The sequence below is a fragment of the Microcebus murinus genome, chromosome 17 (assembly GCF_040939455.1).
Source record: "Microcebus murinus isolate Inina chromosome 17, M.murinus_Inina_mat1.0, whole genome shotgun sequence".
Lineage (NCBI taxonomy): Eukaryota > Metazoa > Chordata > Mammalia > Primates > Cheirogaleidae > Microcebus > Microcebus murinus.
In genome coordinates this window covers 59,228,172-59,255,588 of record NC_134120.1, presented here as the reverse complement: position 1 = coordinate 59,255,588, position 27,417 = coordinate 59,228,172, and the positions used below count along the sequence as shown (strand labels likewise).

The window sequence follows — 27,417 nt, the reverse complement described above, 5'->3', positions numbered from 1 at the left end:
GACTGAGTCCAGCTGGAAGCCAGCCACGGGGGCAAGGAAATTCAGCCTGTGGTGGTGACAGGGAAAAGCCCCGCTGGGGCCCTGAGGCAAAATCCGCCGCTGATTGGATAATTGTGAAGCTTACGGCTGATCCTACGAATCCCACCATTAATTGGATATTGGTTGTGTGTAACCCCAAGAAGTGTATAAAACTGGAGAGAAATAAGGAAGTGGGGCTCAGAATTTGGTGGCGTGCCCCTCTGAGCCTGCCGGTAAAAAGCTGATTCTCCGGCCCTCTGTGCCGCTCGGTTCTTTCCCTGGTCAGTTGCTGGTCACTTGCCGCAACAGTGGCACCTCCCACGGCCAGGGGCACGCAGGGGAAGCGCCGGAGCAAACAGGCTAAGAGTGGCGAGCCAGGCTATCAGGTCACAAAAGAACTCACCCCCTGTCTCATGGCTTTCAGAAAACAAATTCCGAATCGATCAAAAACCTACACATAAGAAACAAAAAAAGTCAGATATAAAGGAAGTATAAGAGGATCTGGTCATAACGTTGGAGTATAGAATGCCTTAACCACCTGGGTGCGGCCCCCCGGCCGCGACGCCTGGCCCGCAGCCGCACCCCGGGCGCTCGGCGCGCGCTGCCATGGACGGCGCGGCCGTCTGCGCGTGCGCGTGGAAACCTCCAAGCCCTGAACGCTTGTCCTGCTTCACAGGCAGCTCTACCTGTCATGTAAATCAGAACAGGTAACATGTACATGTATGTTTTCATTATGTTATTTTTAAATGTTCACAATTTTATTTTGATAAATGAAAAATTAGAAAAGTCATAGCACGCTGTCGGCTGCAGTCGCTGTGCGCGCTCATCTGTGGCTGCCGGCCACAGTCGATGCTCGTACCAAAGTGGTTAAAACTGGAACTGCTCCCGTTCTCTGATGCGGCAGCCCACAGCTGTGCGTGCCGAGGGACTTCCTGTGCACGCCAGCACAGGCAGGTGCTCAGGAGACCGCTGTCTGCCGTGTGGCGATGTGCAGGCCTCTCTGCTGCAGCATCACCACACAGGCGTGAACCTGTGCACACACGCGTCTGCAGGACGCACTCCGTGCCTGCGGTGGGCTCCTCTGCGGGCCGGCCGCGCCTCGCGCCCACCTGTCCTCACTGCCGTGTGCTGCCGCCTCGCCGGCCCTCTTACCCGTCTTGGCGCATGGAATCTGCTCTCCCGTCTTCCTCCAGCCCTGGCAGACCCGTGTCCGAGCTCCGGCCCAGAGAAGCCTTCCCGAGCCCCTGTCTGGCCCAGCAGCTCCTGCTCAGCAAGAGGGTGCCGTGTCCCGCGGGCCCACGGCCGGGTGGGGCCGGGAGCAGCCAGACACCACAGCCGCTGGGAGCATCCAGGCCTCTGCGCCAGGCCCGTGGAGCCCGCTGACCATGAGCAGGGGCTTCCCGAGGGACCTTCCGAGCCCAGGTTCTCATCTGCCCACGGCGCAGACCTCGAGAAGTCCGCGGCAAATCCTCACTGAGATCGTGAGCTCGAAGGGCAGGAGGAAGCACGGAGGTGGCTTCCTAGGCCTGGTCCTGAAATCATTCGGAAGGGGCAGTGTCCACAGGTGGCCCTACCAGCCAGGGCACATGACAGGGGCAGTGGATGGCCCTCCCAGTGTAGACAGCCTGTACCTGTCACAAGTAGGGTGCTTGGACCATCTCTGCCATGCTCGCTTCAGTGGGGGGCTTAAATTACACTTAGCAACTCATTTACACAAGAAACTGTAAAAATGATTGCAAGCTCCCTGCTACCCTCCAGGAAGAAGCATTAGGCAGAAGGTGACAAACAAATCCATGATTTCTTTCCCCCTTGAGCTTGGGGAAGTGAGTTGCTGGCTACTTTTGTCCAGGGGCATTTTCTCTGGGCGGCTCCCTGTCTAAGCCCCAAAGCTCCTGGAGGCAGGAGGCAGGGCAGGCAAGAAGACACTCGGGCTCCTACCCAGACTGGCCCTTGCCTTGTGTCCCGGGTGCCCCGCCCTCCCCTGTGGGGCGCGGTGTCAACGCCATTACAAGTTGGCGCCTGTTTCCGGCTTTGCCTAGAGCAGCAAACAAGTTCAGCGCATGCGCAATTGTCGGTTGCCCTGTGGCGCGAGAATGCAAACAAAGGGTCCTGATATGGGCTAATGCTTTGGTGGCTCGACAGCTGAGCGGCCTATCGCAGCTTAGGGGTTGTACTTCTGGGGTATATAGCGGCCTGCACGCTGCCGGGCTGGGTCTTCCGCATCATGTAAGTCTAAAGGGAACCCCATTAAAGCACGGTCAGAAGAACTCCTGTTGCCGCGTCTTCCTTGCTGGCGAGGCGGGCGCGACAAGTGGTGCCGAAACCCGGGACCCGGGAACCGAAACAACTTTGAGGAACTCGTACAACTTTGAAGCACCAGCGGAGACGACCTCGACAGAGGTGAGTTCAGAACTGACGTGTGGGACGGCCAAAACTCCCCTGCTTCCAAAAATGGGTAATATTCTGCTGCGGCCCTTTTTGTGGCCTATTATCATAAAATGCCTGTATGATGAGACTTCAGGCCCGCGCGTAGCAGCTAGCCAAAGTGCACTGAGTGACTTGCAAGAAGCAAGCTCAGAGAGAAGCAGTAAGGGAAAAACCGCGGTAAAAGGTGGAAAAAAGGAATATAGAGCTCAAAAAAGGAAAATGCAGGGAGGGATAGCGCAGCCCGACCTGCAAAGGGAGAGAAAGAAGAAAAGGGAGAGAAAGAAATGTAAAAGTACCAGGAATAAAAATAACAAAGGAAAGGACAGGACAGAAGACAGAGGAGATAGCCTTTTTCTGTCAGAATTTAAGAAATTAAATATTTCTAAGGATGATTCCTCTTCTTCCTCTTCTCTTACTTCCTCAAGTTCAGGGGAGGAGGCGGGGGAGGAGCTAGACTCAGAGGAGGAACTAGAAAAGAAAGAGGAACCGGTTTTTCTGGAAGCGGCAGGTTGTGAGCGGTACCGCCCACCTCCGCATGCCCCGCCTTGGGAAGGGCTGGGTTTTTCTTAGGGGCCGCCGCCGCTGGGGATCCTCTGTCCATACCCTGGAATACAGAGGAGCCAGTGTGGGTGCCTCAGTGGCCCTTACCCTCTAAAAAGTTACTCGCGGCCCATAATCTAGTGCAAGAGCAGCTTACTCTTGGGCATCTTGAACCCTCTCATTCTCCTTGGAATACTCCTATTTTTATGATTAAGAAAAGGTCTGGTAAATGGAGACTGTTGCATGACCTTAGAGCAATTAATGCCCAAATGCAGCTTATGGGGCCTGTTCAAAGAGGACTGCCCCTTCTCTCAGCTTTGCCTAAACATTGGAGTCTAATTATCTTGGACATTAAAGACTGTTTTTTCTCTATTCCCTTGCACCCTCAAGATAAAAGCAGATTTGCATTCACGCTTCCTTCCATAAACCATGAACAGCCTGATGCAAGATATCAATGGCAGGTTTTGCCTCAGGGCATGGCTAACAGTCCCACTATGTGCCAACTTTATGTGGCCTCAGCTATCCAGCCGGTTAGGCAGAAGTTTTCAAAGGTAAGAATTATACATTATATGGATGATATTCTCTTGTGTCATTGTGATAATGGCGTACTTCGCCAAGCTTATGCGTCTCTCCAGGCTCACTTAAGGGAAAAGGGCTTGCTGGTCGCTCCAGAAAAGGTGCAAGAGGGAGAAGTAGGCGCGTTTCTTGGTAGTAGTATTCTCCCTGACAAAATTGTGCCTCAAAGACTGTCCATCCGAAGAGATGCCTTAAAAACATTAAATGATTTTCAAAAACTGCTAGGGGATATTAATTGGCTTCGACCTTTTTTATGTCTTACCACAGCAGAACTGAAGCCATTATTTCAGATTCTAGAGGGAGACTCACACATCACGTCTCCTAGAACTTTGACTCCTGAGGCCCTAAAGGCTCTTCATAAGGTAGAATAAGCCATTCAAAAGGCGCAACTAGTGCGCATTCAACACCATGATCCTTTCTCCCTCTGTGTACTCCCTTCTCCTACGCTCCCTACGGCAGTGCTTTGGCAGGATGGTCCCCTTTTATGGGTGCATCCTCAAGCCTCTCCAGGAAAGGTGATTGGCCACTATCCTACCTGTGTGGCCGAGATAGCTTTAAAGGGTATTAGTTTGGCTGTATCCCATTTTGGGCGTCACCCTGATAGCCTAATTTGTCCATATACTGCCAATCAGGTGAACACCCTATGTGCCACTCTTGATGCATGGGCCATATTGAGATGCACCTTCCCAGGGAGCATTGATAACCATTATCCCAGACATGCCTTATTGCAGTTTGCAATGAGAAACGAGCTTATTTTCCCAAGAGTAACTTCACTGTTACCTTTGGTTAATGCCTTAGATGTGTATACCGATGGCTCTAAGACAGGTATTGGGAGCTATGTCATTCAGGACAAGGTGTATACAAAACAGTTTAACTATTCTTCTCCTCAGCTAGTAGAGTGTGCCGTAGTCGGTCTGGTTCTCAGTACCATCACTGAACCTATCAACATCATCTCAGACTCCTTTTATGTGGTCAACGCAGTTAAACAGTTAGAAAACTCCTTTCACATTCTTGCCAAGAGTACTGTCTTTTCTGTATTTACAGAAATTAGAAATACTATTCAAAATAAAAAAAACCCATTTTCCATTCAGCATATCAGAGCTCATTCCTCGTTACCTGGACCTATGGCTGCGGGAAATGCTATGGCAGATCACGCCACTCGCGCCCTCTGGGTGTCTGATGGCCACGCCGCCGCCATAGACTTTCATAAACTTTATCATGTACCAGCTAAAACCTTACGACTTAAGTTCAACATCACACGTGCAGATGCTCGTGAGATTGTACTGCAATGTCCAAGTTGTGCTCCTTATCGCACTGTTGTTCATACGGGCGTAAATCCTAGGGGTTTGCGTCCTCTACATATGTGGCAAATGGATGTAACTCACGTCCCATCCTTTGGGAAGCTTCAGTATGTTCACGTGTCTGTTGACACATGCTCAGGCGTCCTTCATGCCACGCCTCTGGCTAGAGAAAAGGCAAGTTACGTCATCATTCACTGCCTAGAAGTTTGGGCAACCTGGGGCAAGCCCCGGGTTATTAAGACAGATAATGGCCCGGCTTATACCTCAAAATCTTTTCAGCAGTTTTGCACTCGCTTGGGTATGGAGCACCGTACCGGTCTTCCCTACAACCCTCAAGCGCAAGGCATCGTGGAACGTGCTCACGGCACGCTCAAAATGTACTTACAAAAACAAAAAGGGGGAGATGCCCTACAGCTAGGGCTATCACCCAAAGGACGCCTCTCCTTTGCTCTCTTTACTTTAAATTTTTTAAATTTAGATGTCAAGGGACGTTCGGCAGCAGACAGGCATGTCATGCCTGCTCCGCCACAGAAAGAATTAGTGAAGTGGAAAGATGTGTTGTCTAACCTATGGAAAGGCCCGGATCCAGTGTTAATGAGATCCAGGGGAGCTATTTGTATTTTTCCACAGGACCAGGACAATCCCATCTGGGTGCCCACGCGGCTGACCAGAACGGTGCAGCAGCTTCCAGAGCAGCATGGGGACCCAGTGGCTACTCCTCCTGATGACAGCATGGATGATCGCGAAGATGGCAGCGGAGCCACGCTGGAGGATCCTGTCAGTGCCTCCCCTGCCGATGCCTGTGACACATAACTCACCAATTTTCCCTCGCTTCTCTTCTACTAATGTTTCCTTGGACACTGCGTACATGCCGTTGGACACGCAGAGTAGTAAACTGGAGGAAAATAGATCCTTCTCCTTGAAGGGGACTTTGTGTTTTGTGTGGGGTTAACGGAAGCTGCACGGACTTGGCCCCCCTGTCCATTGGTGGCTGGGGGTATGGCAAGAAATGCTAGTTTCGCATGGAATCTTAGCGACTCTTTTAAAGGTTCTGTGAGGATGATTGCGGGAGGGCGAAACTCGACCTTTGCCCCTACACCTGTCTGTGTTTGGCCCCCGTTTATCTGGGTGGTATCCACGGAAAAACCCTCTGGTACGCATGTGAACTGTTCCTCTAATACGTGCAATTATACATTGTGTTAAAATGCCATGTCTCACCCCTCTGCCATTGTTACCTACTTGCCTAGATACATTCCTGTTTCTGTTGAAGCTCCTAGCTCTATGACTTTGTTTCGGTCTTGCAGCCACGGACCATGTGGTATTGGCACAGACATTTGCTGCGCTTGAACTGAGACAGTCTGCACAGGTGTGGTTGACCATGCTAAAAGGTTAGCCTAGTTTTGGGTTGCACCTGCTCCTACCCCCAGGTATTTTAGCAGACATGGCCTTTATACTCTGAGGGGTCTCTCCCATTGCACCAAATAAGGCATGTCTCCTATCCCACAGCCAGCCTTTGCACACCTCCGAGTTGTGCTCATTGCACGAGGATAGGTGGTTGCTGGTAAAAGTGAGGCCCTGCAACCTTGATCGCACGGTCGAAGGACGGTGCTGAACGGTTGCTCAGCTCTCATTAAATTAATAAAACAGGGGGAGATGTGGGGCGCGGTGTCAACGCCATTACAAGTTGGCGCCTGTTTCCGGCTTTGCCTAGAGCAGCAAACAAGTTCAGCGCATGCGCAATTGTCGGTTGCCCTGTGGCGCGAGAATGCAAACAAAGGGTCCTGATATGGGCTAATGCTTTGGTGGCTCGACAGCTGAGCGGCCTATCGCAGCTTAGGGGTTGTACTTCTGGGGTATATAGCGGCCTGCACGCTGCCGGGCTGGGTCTTCCGCATCATGTAAGTCTAAAGGGAACCCCATTAAAGCACGGTCAGAAGAACTCCTGTTGCCGCGTCTTCCTTGCTGGCGAGGCGGGCGCGACACTCCCCAAGGCCCTGGCAGATGCGGTGCGGTGAGGGCTGCTCCCTGTTTCGCAGATGGTGCTTCTCAATGTGTGCTCGCGTGGTGGGAGGAGTGGACAGTCTCTCGGGCCTCTTTGATGAGGCACCAATCCCACTCATTGGGGCTTTGCCCACAGGACCTCATCACCTTCCAAAGGCCCCGCCTCTGAACACCATCACACTGGGGCTCGGTCGCAACACGTGACTCTCGGGCACAGACAGGCCTCAGCACGAGCGTCGTGTGTGGCAGGTGCCCGGGACAGCCTGGTGCCATGAAGCCGAGCGGGGGAGGAGAAGCTTGCCAATAAATGACACGAGAAAGGTCCTACGTGGCCTCCCTTGCCCACAGCGCCCACCCCTGGCAGACAGCCACCGTCGCCAGCCTCCTGTGGGCACAGCGCACATCTCTGCGCAGACACGCAGCTGCGGCTCCGCGCCGCGCCTTTTCCTCCGCCTTCCCCGCGTTTCCAGGCGCCTTGCTACGCCCAAACTCGCGTGGCAAGGCGCCTGGAAACCTCTCCAGAGCGGCGCCTCCAGTGCGCCCTCCTCCTCCTCACGGACAGCTGCCGCAGCGGTCAGGGGCCCGGCAGGAAACAGATGGCTAGCTCAAATTGGGCAATTTGAGGAGTGTTTTCTGGAGGGACTCTTTACAAGGTGTGGATAGGACACAGGGAAGTCACAAGTGGTGGCCCTGGTCCTTATCACCCTAGGCCTAAGAGGAAACACATCCACCTGGAGGAATGGTACCCTTGGTCTGGGTGCAGCCTGCCCGAGGTGCCCCTGCAGGGAGCGGTGAGTCCCCCTCCCCACGCGCTGAACCTGACTTGAAGTCAGAGGGCAAGGGGGCCATTGCCCTGGTCATACCACAGCCTCCAGGCACCGCAAGCAGGGTGGATGGTCTGGAATGTGGACAGGCAAATGTGTAGGTAGCCATTGTGTTTCCAGATCCTTCTGTGCATTGCTGTGCCACATGCATTTGTTTGAAAGATGAGTCCCCTGTGACTTCACTTAGGTTTCCTGTCTATTGCTCCTACACAGGCAGGTGTACCCACAGGCTCTGCTTCCAGAAGGGCATTGCTGGGTCAAAGGGTAAGTGCATGGGCAACTTTGATAGTCATTTCCAAACTACTTCCCACCAGGGTGGTACCTCAACCCGCATGGTTTCGCCAGCGGAGAGTGCCGTCCAACTTGCATTTCCGCCACACTCATGGGGGCGAGCCCTTGCAGGGTCACTTTGCGCCCCTCTGATGGTCGGTCTGACGCCTTCGCAGATGCCGAGGGCCATTCGGATCTCACTATGTGTTCATGTCCTTCTTCACTTTTTCCTGTTGAGTTATTGATCATTTTCTTATTAGTTGCTAAAAGCTTTTTATATATTAGAGATTTTATTGCTCTGACAGTGATCTGAGTTGCAAATATTTCTTCCCAGTTTGTCTTTTGACTTAGTTTATAGTGGCTTTTGCCCTGCAAAAGTTTCCAATTTTTGTGTCATCTATTAATGTTTTATGGTTGCTAAATTTAGAGTCACAGTTTGAGATGCCTTCCTTATTTCAAATTTATAAAATAATTCACATGTATTTTCTTCCTATACTTTCATGGTTTCATTTATACATTTAAATTTTGCTCCGTTTAAAAATTATCCTGATGTGTAATGTGAGGTATGTATCTAATGTGGTCTTTTTCCGGAAGGCTGCCTATTTACTCCAACATCATTTATTTATTTATTTATATTTTAAAATATTAAGGGGGTATGAATGTTTTTGGTTACGTGGATCATTTCGTAATGCCTGAGTCATGGCTAGACGTGTGTCCATCACCCGAACAGTGTTCACGGTACCTGTGAGGCAGGTGTTTTCGCCTCCCCTTTTCCTGCCTCCCCCTCCTTGATTTCCACTGAGTTTTACCCTCCTCTGTGAGCATGTGCCATCGCTTAGTTCCAATGTGATGGGGAGTGCGCATGGTGTTTGTTTTCCATTCGGAGCATCATTTATAGCATGTTTATCTTTACCAAGGGAGACATGCCTTTGTCGTTGACTGCCTTCCGTGCGTCCTCGGGCCTCTTTCTGCCCTGCGCATGTGCGGGGATGGTGTCGGCCTGGCCACGTGGCCAAGACGCCGAGGCTTCGTGACACTTCAGTGTCTGCCTAGAGGGCTCCTCCTGTTGCCTTTCTCCAGTGTTTTTCTTACTTTTAAATCCTCTATTTGAGAACTACAGATTGTTCAGGCATATGATTTCCCCTTTCCTCGTGTTCCTGGCTGTTCTTCCCTGCCCTCCACCTCTGGGTGAACACCCAATGGCAGAAGCTGCCTTTAATTGGCAAGTTTGCATTATTTTTGAGCTACTGTGTGTTCAGAATTGGATAAGGAAAAGGAAAATCACGCTTTGGACACCCGTACCCGTGCTGTCAGATGTGAACCGCCCATGCCTTCTCCAGCCCTGCCTCGCCCTGTCCCCCTCTCCCTGACTGTCCTCGGGGCCGGGACGCTCAGGCAGCCTCTGCTCCCCTGCTCCCAGCCCTGTGGCTCCCCCACACCCCTAGAAGCCCTTCTCCCTGAGGCCACTGTCCTTTATCCATGTAAGTATTAGACACCCACACGTCTCCCCTGCTGTGGGGTCCCCAGGGCAGGCCCATGTCTCTGCCCAGGCGTAGCTAGAGGCCAGGCCTGAGACTCATTCTCTGCCTGAAGGAACTCACCCTGCCTGTCGGGCAGCTGCGCCGCGCACTACACGCAAGCCTTCCGTCTCCGCCCGCTGCAGCCCTCCCCCTGCCCCTCACTTGTTGCTCAGTCCTCTCAACTGCGCCTCTCAGATGCGTCTCGTCTCGGTGTGAGTCTCTCCCTTTATCTGTGCGGCACATCCCTGAACTGGCCACTCCTGAGTTGCTGTCACACTTCTCCCTGCTGAGGACCCTCCTGGAGGCTGTCCACACGATCTTCCTAGAAGGCAGAGCTGCTGGTGTCGCTCCCCTGACCAGTGCCCCTCGAGGACTCCTGTAGCTCTCAGGGTGCAGGTGCAGGATGTCAAAGGGAGCGGCTTGGCACCCTTGGTCCACTGTGGCCTGGCCCCAGTTTACTTCCCAGCACCCACACCAGTGCCTTTTCCCAGCCCACCCCCAAGAAGTCCTCCTCCCTGCTCACCACCTGACCAACAGCCCCTTGGCCTTCAGGTCTCAGGGTCTGGGAAGAGCCTCTGGACCCATAGGTCTGGGCTGGGGGCCGTGGGTGTCCAAGCACGAACACAGCCGTGGCCTGTGAAGGCAGATCTATGCTGTCACACCGACCCCAGGGCCTGGCACATAGTAGGACCGCATTCTTGCCTAAATTAACAAATTAATGTCCAGAAAGCAGGACAGCAGCCACTGATAGAGAAGTGTGTTTTCAGGAACATCCCTGAACCTGCCCCTTGGCACTGAAACGCTCCCTCTGTCTCTGAAGGGCTCACGGAAGAGCGGGCAGCACGCCAGCGGCAGACAGCAGAAGCAAGCCCAGCAAGCGCTTCCATAATGCACGCACTGCGCTGCTAGTCCCCGGAGACCCATGAAAGGATGGATTATATTTTCAGCAGAAAGAAAAGAAATTTGCCATCTTCTCTAGTGCTGGGAGCCAAGGTCATCCCAACTGCAGAGTCCCCTCTGATGACACCAGGGGCATCTCAGGTGCTGGGAGAGGCTGGGGCGGGGCTTGGGGTCTCAGAGGCCTGGGGGCCAGGCACTGCCCAGTGTCTCGGGGCCTCTCTAGGTTGGGAAGTTGCTTCCGGGGCAAGCTCCAGGTGCCACTGCCCAGGCACCTCCAGAGGGTGTGCCTCCCGCTCACTGTGTGCGGCACCTCTGCGAGGGGCACGGGGCCGGCCGCAGCCCGCTCTGCCTCCTCCCACGGATGCCCACCACGCCCTCCCCCCCCCCCCCCCCCCCGGCGGCATCTCCAGGGAACCGTGGTTTCCACGGCCTCCGCTGGCTCTCTCCTCTGCCAGGACCTCCGCTGCCCTTCCTGGGGAGCGTGCTCGGAATTCCACACATGGGGGAGAGTTGCCAAAACACAGGGGACCAGAGAGCATGGCCGGAGGCAGCCAATGCCGGACAGCTACTGGATGCAGCCACACAACATTGGAATCCATTCTTAAAGCCCGGATGTCACGGCCCCCGAGGTCCCCTGTTACTTCCCCTTCTCCCTTGTCCGGCTCTCCAGGGCTTCACCCTCGCCCCCGAGCTGGCTCTGCTTCTCACAGAGCACAATCTCCAGTGGACGTTCTGCCTCCTCTTCAGTGCAGGGGAGCAGCTGCTGGTCTCGGACGGCCAGTGTCCCCAGGAGGGCCGACGGCATGGGGCACAAGCCCAGGCCTCCAGGCAGACAGTCCTGGGCTGGGCAGCTGGTGGGCGGAGGTAGCTGTCCTTGGTGCACATGGCTCCCGGGGGTTTTCGGGCAGGGATGGAGTCTGATTCTCCCTGGAGCCTCAAAGCCCTAACTGGAGAGTAGGGCCCAGCAAATTTGTTGACATGGGGTCCTTAGATGGGGGCAGTGGCCAAGTCTTGGGCCCGAGGAGTAAAGCCAACAACTGGTACAGATAGAAGGGGTGCAGGCTCACAGACAGAACTATTGAACCAGGACCAAAGCAGCAAGTGCCTCAAGCCAAGAGCCCCTGGAGGCTAGGAATGACTGCCTAGAGGGAAGGTCAGGGCAGGCTATTTGACCTTGACCTTAACCTTAACCTTGAAGAACTGGTGGAGTTTTGACAGCCATGGATGCATAAGGAGTGATCTTCAGGCCTGAGCAAAGAGGGGGCACAGGAAGGTGCTGGGTGTGGACAGGTATACACATGGGCAACTTGGGTTAGAAACGAAATCAAGGAAATAGATGAAAAAGGCTCAACTCAATGTAATCAAACAATGCAAATTAAAGCAATAATGGGATGTTTCCTTCTCCCGAAATATTTAGTATGTAAAGACAAAATCATATTGGCTCTAGGTTTGGAAGGGAGTTGGAAGGCTGCCCCCTTGCCAGGGGCAAGAATTTTTTAAGGCTGGGGCCATATGCATAAAAAGTTATAAAATGTGCATATGTTTTAACCGGCAGGGCCCCTTCTAGGATGTTAACCTAAGGATAGAATTAAAGCTGGGCCCCAAGATTTATTTAGCTGTACTAATTTTCATCAAAGCGTTGTTCATGGCAATGAAAAATCTTAACGTTTAACGGTGAAACGGTTGAGTAAACCTTAGTCATTAAAATCATGCAGTAAAAGAGCAGTTATTGACGTGAGAAAATGTTCCCGATAAGCTGTTAAGTGGGAAAAGCAGGCTATAGAACAGCGGGTGAACAAGACGAGTTAAGTGCTGCTCACTGGAACTCCCGTGAACGGCAGGCGTGCCTGGTGGTGGCGGCCGGTCCTCGCCCGCCCTGCAGGAGGAAGTGCTGGGCGTCCTGCCCCCAGATGGCAGCCGCGGCCTTCTCCTCTCCAGGTGACTGGCTGGGGGCATCTTTCCTCCCATCTCTGCCCTCTCACGTGGCCACCGGCTTGCACTGAGCCAGGCCCAGGCTCTAGGACTGTTCTGCAGCTCTGGAGAGCTGGTGCCCGGCCCGGGCCTGGGGTTGGCTGCAGGACGTCGGCACCAGGGAGGGGCAGGCCTGAGCCCCTGCCTGAGCCCCAGCCCCGACGTGCCCAAGGGGAGCTGCACACACCCCGCTCATCACAGGGGGTGCTTCCTTGTGCCCTTGCCGTTGGCCCCGCCCTCTGTAGCCTCCTCAGAAACTTCCTTCCCGGTACCCCAATCTCATTGTGATGTTTACTTATATTAATATTTTTGAATATGTACTTTCTGTTTTAAAGCTCAAAAACATAAAAAGGTGTTATATAGTGAAAAATACGATGTCTAACCTGCATTCTAGCCCATTAGAGCCAATGTTATCAGTTTCTTATGTAGCCTTCTAGGGATGTTTTATTTTATAAACTTTATGATTACTATTCAGACAAATATTAATACATGCATATAATGCCTCCTGCCAGTTGCTTCCACACAAGGGGACTTGCATTGTATATGCTTCTCTGTGTCTTGCTTTCACACGATGTGTCTTGGCTATAATTGCATATCAGTCTGTGAAGAGCATCTTTTTTATGGCTATGCAATATTTCACTATATGAAGTACCATTATTTATTTAACAATGGATGTTTAGGTTATTTCCCATCTTTTGCAGTGAAGAAGATGCTGCACAAATGAAATGTACACCTGTGTGATGATAGCTGTAGGCTAAGATCCTAGAAGTAGGCAAAGTTCTGTATCCCAAAAATCTGGATTGAAATCACCAAAGCACACTGCACAGAGAAGGCACCAATTGCACCCCAGCAGGAGCGTATGCAGAGCCCATTTCTCCACTCCCCTGCCAACATAGTGAGTTCTCAAGCCTTTTCATATTTGAAAAATAGTTCAGATTTTTCACTTACCTTATTATGAATGGTATTGAGCATCTTTTAATATTCTTTAAAAAACTTGTGACATACTGCATGCAAACTGAGATGTGCATGTGATATGTTTGCACAGTAGAATGAAGAATGCTGAATTAAACTTTCTAAGATAACCAGCAGGCAGACCAGGAATTAAAACATGCCCAGCATCTCAGAACCCACCCCGCTTGTGTGCTCTCTCATGTCTTAATTTCCTCTTTTCCCATAGGCAGCCACTGCCCTTAATGCTGTGATACGCCTATCTTTTTAGCAGTCATTCTAGAAACCACACACACATCCTTAACTTAGCAAAGTCTGTGGTTAATCAACACCCTCATCTTTCTCCTGGATGACACGAAGACCACAGAATGCTTGCATGTCATTTACTCTCATCCCCTTATGTTATTTCTGTCCTATATTTAAATTCTATCTCCGTCCTGTGACTTCCAGGGTCTATTTGCACATAGGAAATAAGCTCTTGGTCAGGGGTATGAGTTGTAAGTAGCTTCCCCAGTCTGTCTTTTTAGATTTTTATTTTGGCCATAGAGGTTTTGCCATGCAGTTTTTTAGGATATATATGGCTTAATGAAAAAAGACTAGCAGATTATACTCAAAATGAGAGCAGCCCTAACCATAATAAATAATGGAATCATGGCTAATTTTTGTGTTTGTTCTTTGCATTTTAAAAGTTGTGGTTGTTGCTGCTTTTTTTCTTTTTTTTTTTTTTTTGAGAGTATATTACTTTTGGAATCAGATAAAATATATAACATGTCATAGAAGCAGAATTGTCCAATGATAGCAGGATTGTCCAGCGCACTGACAAAGTCACTTGGCATTAAGGCCCTAGTGGCCTTGGGTGCTGCCTCCCCTCCCACCTGGGCCCTGCAGACCAAGGATCTCGACGTGTCCCAGGGCCCCACAGCTGTTTCTGGGAGACTCCAGTAGCGGCATCACCTGTCACCTCTGCTGCATGTGCTTTTGGCCTCTGCAACCCTGCCCTCCCAAGCACAGTGCCCTGGGCCGTGCCACAGCCTTGGCCCTCAGGGGCCCTCTTGAGAGCTGAGCCGTGAGAACTGGGAAGTCTCTCCGCTCCACGGAACCTCCTGAAAGGCTGAAATGGTCGCAAGTGGCTTTAGTTGAAACTTTCTTCTCTTTTCCTCTATAATCTTCACACCCCCAGGCTGTACCCAGTAGGTGCTGCATAAATGCTTGTGGACCAAACATATGGTGGGGTTAAGAGTTGGGGGCCCAAAGCAGGAGTGGATGGCACTTGCTAGGTCCGGGGATGCCCTGAAGGGGCCAGTGGGTGCTCCACCCCACCGAGCGAGAGTGGTGGGACACTGGGAGGCTCTCCCCAGAGGGCCGGCCGCCTGTGGGCGAGGCTGGGTGGGGCCTGGGCGCTGCCGCTGAGCTCCCTCTACCCACAGGGCGCGACAGCCAGAGTCTCCCTGCACTAGCTTCGGGCAGCAGCCCGGCCGGAATCATCCTTGTTCCTGTCTCCGCTGCCACCCCAGCTTGCCAGGCCGCAAGGAAAGCCTGTCAACCCCTCCCTCCCACACTTCTTGCCTTTTGGTCCCTCGGGAGATATTCCTATTGCAGCTGGGATGTCTCCTGAGTAACTGCGTGTGGATTTTAATGTCACCAACCCTGAAACTCGCAGCAGACCGGCCTGCTCTTTCAGGTTAGCTGCTAGAGAGCTTTGGGGCATATTTGTGAGTCATCTGGAGCAAGCTTCCAGCTTGTTTCAGCCTTTGCTTTCATGTCAGCCTCCTTCCTTGCTTCATTTTATGTTCCCATCCTCGTTTTTCTGTCTTTTTTGGCTCCCACATTTAATTTATGCAATCTTGTTATATATGTGTATTCTTGTAAGCACCTTAAATCCTTTCCAGAAACGTCGGGTAGAAATCATAAATACCATTTCTATCTTCATCTGGAGTCTGGAGGTGGGTAAACATCTTGGTGGCAGCCAATCTTATTAACTCTTACCTGGGCAGACACAGCGAGGCTCATGAGTAGAGCGAGATGTGGGGGAGGGGCAGGGAGGGGCCACCCTACTCCACTGCGAGGGTGGGGCTGGGGGCTGGCCAGAGTGCTGCTCAGGGCCCTGGGTGTCCGTGGGGGACTATCCAGCTGCCTCGGCCTCTTGCTTTTTGAGAAAAGGCATTTTTCATTCACCCGGGATCCAGGCCTCACTAGGGCTAGGCGTCTGGCAGGGCTGCAGAGGTACTGGTGGGGAGCAGGTGAGCAGAAAAGGAAGAGAGGTGGGGGCAGGGGTGGACAAGAGCCAGGTGTGGGGTGCGGGCCTGGAGGTCCCAGAGACTGTCTCGGCGGCAGAGCTGTCCTGGCGGTGAGTTTCCCGGCCTGCTGTGGCAAGGCTGGCTGGAGCGGAGTGGCAGGCAGGCTGCCTGGACCCTGCTGGGGGCTGTTGCCGAGGAGGTGGGCGGGCTGGTGGGGGCACCACGGCTGAGACTGCAGGCTCTGCCTGTCCTGTGTCACACCCCTTTTCCTGGGGACAGTGCTCAGATGCTCTGGGACCCTTCCTCCCTCCCACCTGTCCTCTGGACCCTCTTCCCAGCCATGTAGGAGACTGGGTCCGGTCACAGCTCTTGGCTCATGGTGAGCCTGTCCGTCAAGGTGATTCAGTTAAACTGAATCCTGGGGCTCAAGTGGAAACTTCTGGGAAGAAATGCTTCCTTTCTTTTCCAACTTGAACCCAGAAAGAGCAAGGCAGAGAGCTACTGGCAGCCACATTGCACTATGACTAGGCTGACAAGGAAACCATCTGGAGATTGAAGGAACAGAATAGAGAGAACCTAGTGCCTGGAGGTGTTATTTTGAGCCCCATACATCCAGCTGTGCCTGAAGATAATTTATTGATTCATATAGTTAAAATTTCTGAGAGTATATAGGTTTCAGGAGAGGTTCGATCAAGCAGCTCCATGGTATCACAACGGACATGGATCCCTTCTATCTCTCTACTTTTCACCTCTAATGGTGCTGTCATCACCCCAAGTCTGGCTGTCCTCTTGTTAGCAGAATGGGTGCCTGCAGCAACTGTGATCATGCTCTTCCTCACTGAGAGAGAACTTCTTCCCCCAGAAGGTCCTGTAGCATAAGGAAGCATCTTTCTTGGAAGATCCCAGCAAACATCTTTTCATGTCTCATTGTCCTGACTGGAGTCATGTGCCTGCCCTTGGACCAGTCCCTGTGGTCAGGGGGCTGAGATGCCCTGACTGGCCAGCACCTATATGGGTCAGACCTGAACTTCCAAGGTCCTGTTAGGGATGTGAGGATAAGTGCTGAGCAGGCAGCCTGGGGTGGGCTCTCCTTTGACTCCTGCCTCTGGGGTGTCTGGGTCTGTGGGTCTGACTCTAGTCACAGGGGAACAGTGGGGGCCTCGCTGGGGCTGGCAGGTGGCTGGGGGCACCCCATTCAGAGTAAGGCGTCGAGAAGTCGTCAGGGTGAGGGAAGCGGCAGGGTCGGGGGGCTTGTCACATATGCTGTCCTCAAGGAATTCTGTCTGGCGAAGGGAGCTGTGTCCCAGTCTGGAAGCAGGAGATCTGTGTGGCAGTCATGGGTCGCTGCCTCACTTCGGGAACTGATCCTGATCCTACGCGACAAGCCTATTACTAAGCTTTGCTGCTGAAACATGAATGGCTCCTGTCACGGAGGCATAAATTTCTTGTTCTGATGTGATGCAATTAATAACTATGGCTTAATAGGTAGGGTCAGAATGTAACTCATCTGCCAAAGCCCCATCAACCCCAAGTCACGGGGCGAGCCCAGGGCAGGGTGCTGTGTGCTCCAGAGGCTCTGCTAGGTGGCTGGAGGCTGCCCCAGCGGTCTGGGGTGGGAGTGTGCCTGCACTTCCACACCGCTTTCTCCCACCCCAGGAAGGGTTTTGCAAGCAAAGAAGGCTGTGGATGGCATGACTTGGGCTGCCTCCCGCAGCATCTCATGTCCCTGCTTCCTGCCTGTCCCTGCCTGGTCCCCTCAGCCGGGACACCACTGCTTGGATAGACTTCTGCTTCCTTTGTGGGCACTTCCCTTAGTGACCACCTCCCTTCTGCCCTGGGATGCTGCTGTGGCCCGAGAGCCCCAGACGAGGCCCCTTTGTGCCAGGCACAGGAAGGGACGCCCCACAGTGTGGACGCAGCCTTGCCTCCCTCCCAGAGCCTGCCCTCCTGCCTGCTCCTCTGGATGCGGGTGCCCTTGGCTCTCAAGGTCATCACCTCGGTCAAGACTGCAGAGCTGTGCCGGCAGTAGCTTTGGGGTAATGGCTTCTGACAACGCTCTTGAGTGGGAACCATGCCACCTTGTACTTCCATTTGTGCCATTGCATCCGGCGCCCACACCAGCCCGGGCATGAATGTCCCGTGTTACAGACGAGGGAACTGAGTCTCAGAGCAGGGATCACCTGGGAAGGTCATGGAAGCCAAGGGGTGGTGGTCAGACTGCCTGCCAGGTTGCTGCTGACTCTCTTTCCGGGGGCCAGTCTGTCTCAGCCTCCAGGCGCAGGGACTGGTGGGGAGGCTGTCAGCTGCCAGCGTCCCGGAGGGGAGATGAAGCTGCGACGGGAGCGCGTCCCAGGTCGGCCCGGCCCAGAGCCTCTGACTGCTGGGCGCTGGCCAGCCCGAGGACAGGGTGGCTATTGCAGACCTGGAGGAGTGTCCTGTTCCTTTGAGTGTTGTTTTTTTCCACTGCAATTGAAACAACTTCACTCCTTTACGCGGGGCTGGGGCCAGTCTTTCCTGGCCGAGTGCGCTGAGCTGGCCCCGGAAACTCTGCCCCGGCCTGGGCCTCTGGGAAGAGTGCTGCTATCTGGCTCTGCCCCTAGTAGGACCTCAGGGGCGGGCCCTAGCCAAGCACTGGGCCTTGGGCAGGGCCCAGGTCTTACTCCCTGGTCCTGAATCTCACTGCCTTTGCCTTGGGCCACACGGGGGAGGTCACTCAGCCTCTAGTGTCAACCCTACCTGGGCTCCTATCCTGACGAGGGGGCCTGGAACCAGAGAGCTTCAGCCAGGGCCTAGCTATGGCTGCTGGGGCTGCCTCTTTGTGTCTCCTTCCCCTAGCCCACCCTGGCTCTAGTCGGCCCACATGGAAGGCAACCTACCCCAGGGTGCAGAGAGAAAGGAGGCCCTATTCTGAGCAGCCACAGGCCGGCCCTCCCCAGGGTGTAGGGACAGGGACACGGGGCATGAGCTATCTTGCCCACCTGGCCCAGGTCCACGAGTCTTTCTTCGCCCAGCATGGGTCTGGTCTCCCATGTGCTCTCTGGTACCCACCCTAGATGTCCCAATCTTTGGGCTCTCTGGAGAAAGAAGACCCAGTGTCCAGCCTCAGCCCATGGCTGGGGCCAGGAGCCTGGGTAAAGGGCAGGAAGGGGACATCACCCGGCCTGGCCCGCCAGAGCCCAGGGAGAATGAACAAGGGCCAGACCACGCCTCTGAGCCCTGCCTCCACCACCTCTGCGACTCTCCCAGACCCCGACTACTGGCCTCCACCCAGAGCCTATCTGGGGGAGTCTAGCTCCCCCGGGACACACGGGTCCACCAGGACGGAGCAAATGGGGGGCGAATGAAGGCAGTGCATGTGCAGGATGGGGAGCCCACAGGGGTGGGGGTCCTCGGGGGCTGGTGACAGCAGAGCTGTGACCACTGGGATCTCAGGGTCAAGAGATGAAGCAGTGTTGAGCGAGCTACCTTTGGTGGACTATTCTGCTGTCAAGTTTGGATGGCTGGTTCCCAAGGTGCACGGCAGAGAAGCAGCAAGGCTTCGTGTGTGAGCGTGTGGGCATGTGAGTATGTCTACTTGGAATGCGCCCCACCCCCACCTCTCCCACTAGTGCCTTGGCCTTGGGCCAGCCCCATTCCCGGCTGTCCCTGGCCTCCCTCTGCCATCCCCTTTGTGTGGGGTCTCAGTGCAGGCACTGGGGCCTGATTCCTCAGAGCCCTCCCTGGGATCCTGCACTGAGTAGCTCGTCTGTAAATATCTGCAGAGTGAATGGTCCAGTCAGTCAACCAAGTAATAATTGCAGCAAAGAGGAGAAGGTCTGATATATAAGGGAGAAAAGGAAAGGGAAAAAGGACAATTAAAAGCAGGTGAGAGAAACACAAAGGCATTTGGACAGGGCGCTCGCTGGGGCGGCGGGGAGTGCTCTTACAGCACTCCAGGTGGGAGGCCTTGAGCCAACTGATTGACAAGCAGTCTGCAGCCCTGTCCTAGCACACGCCGCTCCCTCTGTGCGCTCCTGCCCTTGTTGACCTTGTAAATTCTCCTTTAAGGTCAAGTCAAGTGTCCTCCACTCTGTAAAACACCCCCACCCCACCCCACCAGGAGCTAATTACCTTTTCCCCAAGGCTAAGTGGCAGGTTGGCCACAATTCCTACATACCTTCACCACGAGTCATCATCATGTCATCGTCACTGTCTCATTTTCATCCTTGTCTCCCGTGAGTTCCTCAAGGGCAAGAGCATTGTCTGATTCTTCTTGTACATACTCAACAAATTTGTTGAATCCAATTGAAGTTTGGCTATTTAAAGTCTCAGATATTTTGGAAATTTGGCTGGTGAGAGAGCCATGCCCCAAGGCTCCAATCTATTTGACATTTTCTTTCAAAGATTTAAGACAGAAGACCCATCAAAGCAGGGGACTGGCTTAGCCCTGTTCAGAGGACTGTGTCCAGCTCAGACCAGGATGCTTTATAGGAAAGAATTAGTTTTCAATAGTTGAAACTGCTTGAACCATTAAATTGGACCTGCTGGAAGCCTAAGGCTACTCATGTCAAGCTCACTTTCTTCCTCTCTCACTCCCTTGCTCTTAAAAGAGTTATCCGTTGTTTAATTTAGGATAGTTTGAGTTCAGTTGAGTTCAGCCAGTGTTTTCTGAGACTGTGCTCCACTCAGGCCCCCACTGGGCGCTGGGGTGCAGAGGTGGGGGAGGCAGGGAGTGCCGAGGGCACAGGTGCGCTTGGAGGGGGGCTCAGGCGAGGGTGGTGAGGGTGCCTGGGCTGAGCCTGAGAGGCTGGGTGGGCGCTGGAGGAGGTGGCCCAGGTGTGTGCAGTATGCTGCATGGCTCAGGCTCTCTGGACTCAGGGGGACAAGGGTTCAAGTCCCAGCTCCTCTGCCCTCCAGCTGGCTGACACAGCTGTTCTCTCTCTGCCTGATGTCACCATCTGTGCAGCAGAGCTAATGACAGACTGTGCCCCATGGGACGGTGAGGCCTCAGCGAGGCACTGAAGATGGTAGAGTGCTTAGACAGGGCCTGGTACCAGGCGGGCCCAGGACAAGGGCTGTGCTTGCTATGAAGCTGTCAGGGATTGCGTCACTGTGGAGAGGGAGGCCTGGGTGGCCAGACCGGCCAGGGCCAGGGCCCGGGCACAGGCTCAGCCTGACTCTTGGACCCTGGAGCTCTCTGCTCGGCATCTGCCCCTCACAAGCCCAGCCCTGCTGCCTGGGCTCTGGGGCAGGGGCCAGCCTGGGGCCGAGGTGCTGCCCGGCGGTAACGGCACCTCTGCGGGCATGCCCACAGTCCAGATTCCCTGGCGCTCAGGCTCCGTGGAGGCTGTGAGGAAATCTGAGCTGGCCTCGGGGAGGGCGAGGAGGAAGCCGGAGCAGGAGGAATTTCCCCACTCTAGTGTGGCAAAGGGCACAGCCACGCTGCCCTGCCGCTGGCGCCATCTGGAGCCCAGGGCCCCTTCACTGCTGACCACACCTGCTCACAAGTCCTGCCTGTCTTCTCTCCCCGGAGTCCACGCAGAGTTCAGGCCCAGTCCAGGGACCCTACTGTCCCTGCTGTGCAGGTCCCAGGATCCCTGTGGGTGGACCTGGAGCCAGGTGGCCTGCCCAGCCGGGAGCCAGAGCTAAGTTTCTAGGACACTGCTGCTGTCTGCTTGGGGGCTGGGGCTCTGGGGACTGGACGTCTGTCACAGGCCTCTGAGAGCAGCTCTTAGTGATGGGGAAACTTTTTTTTTTTTTTTTTGAGACAGACTCTCACTCTGTTTCCCGGGCTAGAGTGCCGTGGCGTCAGCCTAGCTCACAGCAACCTCAAACTCCTGGGCTCAAGCGATCCTTCTGCCTCAGCCTCCCTAATAGCTGGGACTACAGGCATGCACCACCATGCCCGGCTGATTTTTTCTATATATATTTTTAGTTTGCCAATTAATTTCTTTTCTATTTTTAGTCGAGACGGGGTCTCGCTTTTGCTCAGGCTGGTCTCGAACTCCTGAGCTTAAGCAATCCTCCTGCCTCAGCCTTCCAGAGTGCTAGGGTTACAGGCATGAGCCACCACTCCTGGCCCTGGAGAAACTTTTTTACAGATGGAAGGACTAATTAAGACATTTGAATGTCTTCCATATTCCTAATTCTTTGTTCTTCTCCTTTATGTAACAGAGATGATCCTGCCCAGCTCGCTGCCAGCTGGTCTAGTAAACATCTAGAGACTATAAGGATATTTTATTTTAATTGCCTGAGCCTCAGGATTGTGGAAACAAGATGGTGGGGGAAGGGCTCAGAAGGAGACCTTGAAGAAAATGCTTTTCTTCAAGGCTGGAAGTGCTCACTTGGAAGAGTGCGGTCTGGACATTTTATTGTTTGAGCAGGTTTGGAGTTTTTGACCCAGACACAGGAAAGACTGAGAGGCATTTGGAGGAGGCTGAGGCTCTGCCCAGGTGACGAGAGGGAAGGTTCTAGGCTGGTCAGTTAAACACATTCCTCCTTAATGAACATGGCAAACCGGATGAAAACGCGTCTTATTTTCTAAGCTGCATGAATAAAAGGCTGGCAGGAGGCCCACCCAAGAGGCGAGAGCTGTTTGCTCTGTACCAGACGCGCACAGGGTGTCCTGACCTGGCTGCGGGTGTCACCCTCGCAGGAACACGGCTTTCCAGCACGGGCTCCGAGCCAGCCCCGGAGAGCAGGCATTGCCACCAGCAGCGAGGAAGGGCCTTGGGCGGGGTGGTCCAGGCACCAGTGAGGCCATAGGGCAGCCCCCAGCAAGGCCTGCAAGTACCCCCCCGTCCAGGCCGAGAAGCTGCTTAGTGGTGTCGTGTCCAGGCCCAGAGCTGGCCCGAAAATGACCTGAGGGTCTTAGCTTTCCCAGAGGGCTGAGGAGACAACAGGGGCCAGGAAGGAGGCTGAGGCTGGCAGCTTCTCTGGGGCCTCCTGATGGGTTGCACCTGGAGCAGCCCTGGCGACAGCCTGCTCTGCAAACACCCGCCAGGCTGGGTTGGCCGGGGCTGTCCAGCTTCCCGGGTCCAGCAGCAGCAGCGGAGCTCACCTGGCTCTTGGCAGGTCCTGGCACCTCCGGAGCAAGTCTGGTGTGTTGCTCTCAAAGTGAGCTCTTCTGGCTGTCACTGCCCTGGAGGAGGGGTGGAGCAGCCCCTGGAGTCCCCATCCTGCCTGCTGCCAGCACTCCCTGGTGGTGGGCGCCCTTGGGACTCCCGCCCTGCAGCTCTAGAAGGGAGGCAGCTGGGACTTCTGGTCAGACGACCCCAGGGTGGGGGCAAATGCGAGGGGTGGGCTGCGGAGGAAGGCACACACTGCCCATGTGGGGAGGCCGATGCGCCTGCTCTCCATTGCCTTGCTGTCCTGTGCCACTCGAACCCTGCCCCACCCCTGCCGCAGGTGGCATGCTCTCAGTTCAGCTGGAAGAGTCCCAGCTTGGCCTTCTTAAAACTGGGCTCCGCATAAATGCTAAGTCCCCACTCTTGGCGCACAGCGAGCACACGCGTGGCGAGGAAGACTCGCTAGGGCCCGGCGCCTCCCGGTGAGGAAGTGCTGGCTCATTAGGGAGGCCAGGCCGGTCCTGGTGGTTCTAATGAGCTGCGAAAACCATGAAAACCGCGCAGGAGCAGGACAATTAGCAGAGAGAGTGTCTTCTAATTCCCAGAGGACCTTTTTCTGTCTAATTTTGGAACCCAAAGGCTAAGGCATTTCTTGGGAAGGGGGCGAACAAACCCGGTCTTTTCGCTTGTAAATCTAAACGGAGTCTCTGCGCAACAGCCCCGCTGCTGACTGGGGAGGGGGTGGGCCGGGGCTAGTGCTGGGGGCACCGGGTTCCCAGAGCAGGCTGGGCAGGCGTGTGGACAGTGACCCCAGGAGTCCAGACAAAGCCGGGCCGGGACTCTGGCCAGCTCCTGGGTCAAGGGGTGGGTCTGGCAGGGAGCAAGCCCTCGAAGGGAAGGAGGCGAGGCCCGGGTCAGTTCATTCTCAGACAACTTGCCTGACAGTGGCAGTGGCAGGGGGGCTGCCAGGCCAGCTCTCCCACACTGCCCCCAAGGGCTCTGGGTTGCTTCTCCTGGCTTACCCCAGTGGCGGTGGAGAGGACCGTGAGCCCAGAACTTCCAGGAAACGTCCCAACCCTGAGACTCATCTCCTACTGGGGCTGCTGGCCAGGCCCACCCTGAGCTAGTCACTCTGGTGATCTCAAAAGGAAGTCAAGGGGCCGTGGTCTCCAGCTGACCCAACCCAATGTGATCTTCAAGCAGAGACGTGAAGCTCTCCAGGGCATCTGGTCTTCCTGCTGGAGGCCCCCACAGGTGGGGCCAGCGGGGCCCACCGGGCACCCGGGCATGAGAGGGCAGGGTCTCCTTTCTGGCAGGCAGGCAGCTACTTTCCAAATACTGGCCCTGAGGCAATGCTCTATGTCCCTGGCCCACGTCAGGGGTCCCTGGGACAAGTGACCCAAAAGCCACGTGCTCCCCTCTGTGTGTGTGTGTGTGTGACAAGCAGTGGCCAGCACGCCTGCAGCTCAGTGGACACATCTGTGCTCTTGTTTCTTAGCTCATAGGCCACGGAGTTTCTTTCTTGACACCCTAATTCTTTCTGAGTCCCTGACACAGCACTCGGTTGCCTTCTTGCTACCCTGTTGATTGCTCCTTTCTCTCTCTCTCCTCTGTACAATCTCCAAGGCCAGCCCCAGTGCACGGGATGCAGTCCTGCTCACTGGACACCACATCCAGGCACAGCTGGGAGAGCACTTCTAGGCTCACGGCCTGTGGCTCTGCAACTCCAGCCTTGAGCTTGCTTTCCCTGTGCCCTGCCCTCCTCTAGCCTTCCCCACCCAGCTGCTCCACCTGGACACCTGGAGCTGGGCGGAGGCCTTGCATAGGAACGACCCAAAGCAGACCCACTGCGGCATAGAGCATTCTAGGGGGCACCCTGCTGGCTCCCTTGTCTGTCCGACAGGCCATGGAAGAGCGATTCTGAGTGCCAGCAACTAGGACAGGAAAAAGTATGCAAAGGGCTAGGGGCTTCTTGATGCCCAAGCAATGAAATATTAATTTGAAGGCACTGGTCACAGAGAGAGTATATACTATGGAGTCACCCTGGATACATCTTTCTATCTCTGTCCTTGGCCAAATAAACCACCAATCCTGTTTATCTTACCTCCTGGGGGTGGTCTCAAATGCATGCTTTCTCCCCCTCTCCACTACAACCTCCCAGCCCACAGCATTGCTCTCTCCTGCCTGGACTCTGAGTTGTCCCCCCACCCCCACTACATCTTCTCCAGCGTGTTCTACACTCAGCATCAAGCACAGTCCCTGGCACCTAGTAAGTCCTCAATTAACACTTACGCTATGGACAGACAAGACTGTCTCCCCGGTTCCAGCAGGACCCAGTGGAGAAGTTTGCTTCTCAAGGCATATTTCATGTCGCTGGATGGTGAGGATTATTGCTGCTATTTTTGGCTTGCTGGGAAGAAAATTAACAATTTCTCCTTGGTATTAAAACTGGAGGAGAAAGGCTGCTTTGTCAGAGCAGGTAGGGATCACAGTGAGAACATGTGTTGTTTGGTCACAGGTCCACCTGTGACCAAGGTTGGAATGATCATTGCTCACGTCATGCCCTGTGATTTTTTTTTAAAAAAAAGCTTTTTATTTTGAAATAATTGTACATTTGCAGGAAGTTGCAAGCATTGTACATAGAGTCCCTCATAGGCTTCCCTTAACTACCCTCCGTGGTGGCATCTTATATAACTACAGGACAATATCAAAACAGGAAATTGACATTGGTGCAATGATGTTAACCAGACTATAGAGCTTACTCAGTTCTTACCGTTTTAAAACTTGTAATTATTTCTGTGTGTGTGTGTGTGTTTCTATGCAATTTCATCCCACATGTAGATTTCTGTGACCAACACCACAATCAAGACATGGCACTATCTCAGCATCACGAAAGAACTGCCCGTGCTACCCCTCTGTATTTGGTATTCGTGTTGGTATCCTCCCCTGCCTGTCCCTGCCTTCCAACTTCCACTCTGTTCTCATCTCTCTAGTCTTGTCATTATAAGAGTGTTATAGAAATGGAATCATGCAGCATGTAACCCTTTGGGGTTGACTTTAACACTCAGTACAATGCCCTTGAGATCCACCCAGGTTGTTGTGGGTGTCAACCGTTTGTTCCTCTTTCTTGTTGAGGAGTGTGCCGTCGTGTGCACGTACCACTGTTTGTTCAGTCATGTGAGGAGAGTTTCTATGAATACTCATGTACGGGCTTTTGTGTGAGTATCAGTTTTCATTTCTCCAGATAAGCACAGAGAGTGCGAGGGCTGGGTCACAGGGCCTTTGGGAGAAACTGACAAACCGTTTTCTGGACGCCCGTGCCATCTTACACTCTCCCCAGCGACAGGCGAGTGATCCAGCTTCTCAGCGTTCTTGCTAGCATTTGTAATTTTTTCCTATAGCTATTTTATTTATTTATTTATTTATTTATTTGAGACAGAGTCTCGCTTTGTTGCCCAGGCTAGAGTGAGTGCCGTGGCGTCGGACTAGCTCACAGCAACCTCAAACTCCTGGGCTCAAGCAATCCTGCTGCCTCAGCCTCCTGAGTAGCTGGGATGACGCATGCGCCACCATGCCCAGCTAAAATTTTTTTTGTATATATATTAGTTGGCCAATTAATTTCTATTTTTAGTAGAGACGGGGTCTTGCTCTTGCTCAGGCTGGTTTCAAATTCCTGACCTCGAGCAATCTGCCCGCCTCGGTCTCCCAGAGTGCTGGCATTACAGGCGTGAGCCACCGTGCCCGGCCTTATTTTTTCCTATAGCTGTTTTAATAGTTGCCCCGTAATATCCCACTCTGGTTTAGTTTGTGTTTCCTGATGGTTAAGGACGTGGAACATTTTTCCACGTGCTGATTTGCCAGCTCTATCTTATCTTTCGTGAATTATCTGGTCATGTCTTTTGCCCACTTTGTAATTAAGTTATTTATTTTTTTTACTGTTGAGAAATTTATTATTATAGTAAGAAATACATGAGAACCAATAAACTTTCCTTTTTTCTCTTGATGTTTTTCGTAGAATATAAACTGGCATGCACTCAGTAGTCTGTGTGGCATGCCACGTGGGGCTCAGTCAGGGCAACGGCCTCCAATCCTCAGGGCTCAAATGCAATAAACATGTATTTCTTGCTCACACAAAGGCAGAAGTGGGTTGGGCTTTTCTTGGCAGCTTCTCCCAAGCAGTGACGGTGGCCCTGCCTGCCCAGCCCCAGGCCCTTCAGTGTCAGCGGGACCACCTGGCATCTGCAGGGGCCTGGGGAGGAAGGGAGAGAAGGGACGCCACTGGGAGCTTACTTTCACGGCCAGTTCCAGAGTGGGGTACCTGTCACCACGTCTTAGTGGCCACAACTTAGTCACCTGGTCCCCACCCAACTTCAGGGAAGCCTGGGAATGTGGCCTCTCTGGTAATTAGTACTGATAATTAGTACTTGTTGTATTCTAAGAAATCTTTAATTATCTCAAAGTCATAAAGATTTCCACCTAGGGGTTTTCTTCTAGAAGTTTTATAATTTCATTTTTTAATTGTCCAGGAAGAGGTGGCAGACTGGGCGAGTATCCGGCCCGTTTCTGTCTCTATAGGGGCATCAGGCAGCATGGCTGGGAGCAGGCCTTGGCTCCGTGCCAGCCTGCCTGAAGGGGTCCCACTGCACCTGTACCGCCAGGACAGGTGCCTGGGGAGGGCCTTCATTTGGACCCAATAAAGAGTTGGAGCAGAGGATCATCAGTGTCACTCATATACTTCCTTCCCTTCTGTTCGTTTGTTTCTCTTTTTAGCCACTGGACCCCCGTCAAGAGCCCTAAAAATGAAAGCATCTCCTCCTAAGAGCCCCCACGAAGGAGCC

At 53.6% G+C, this 27,417-nt stretch overlaps 1 long non-coding RNA gene across 1 annotated transcript; it reads left to right on the top strand.

Annotated features, from left to right (window-relative positions):
• Positions 1 to 1,998: 1,998 nt before the first annotated feature.
• LOC142861592 (uncharacterized) lies at positions 1,999 to 6,801 on the top strand. Its single transcript, XR_012912826.1, has 2 exons — positions 1,999 to 2,418; positions 3,376 to 6,801. It is a non-coding gene; the product is annotated as an uncharacterized LOC142861592 (long non-coding RNA).
• The last annotated feature ends 20,616 nt before the right edge of the window (positions 6,802 to 27,417 follow it).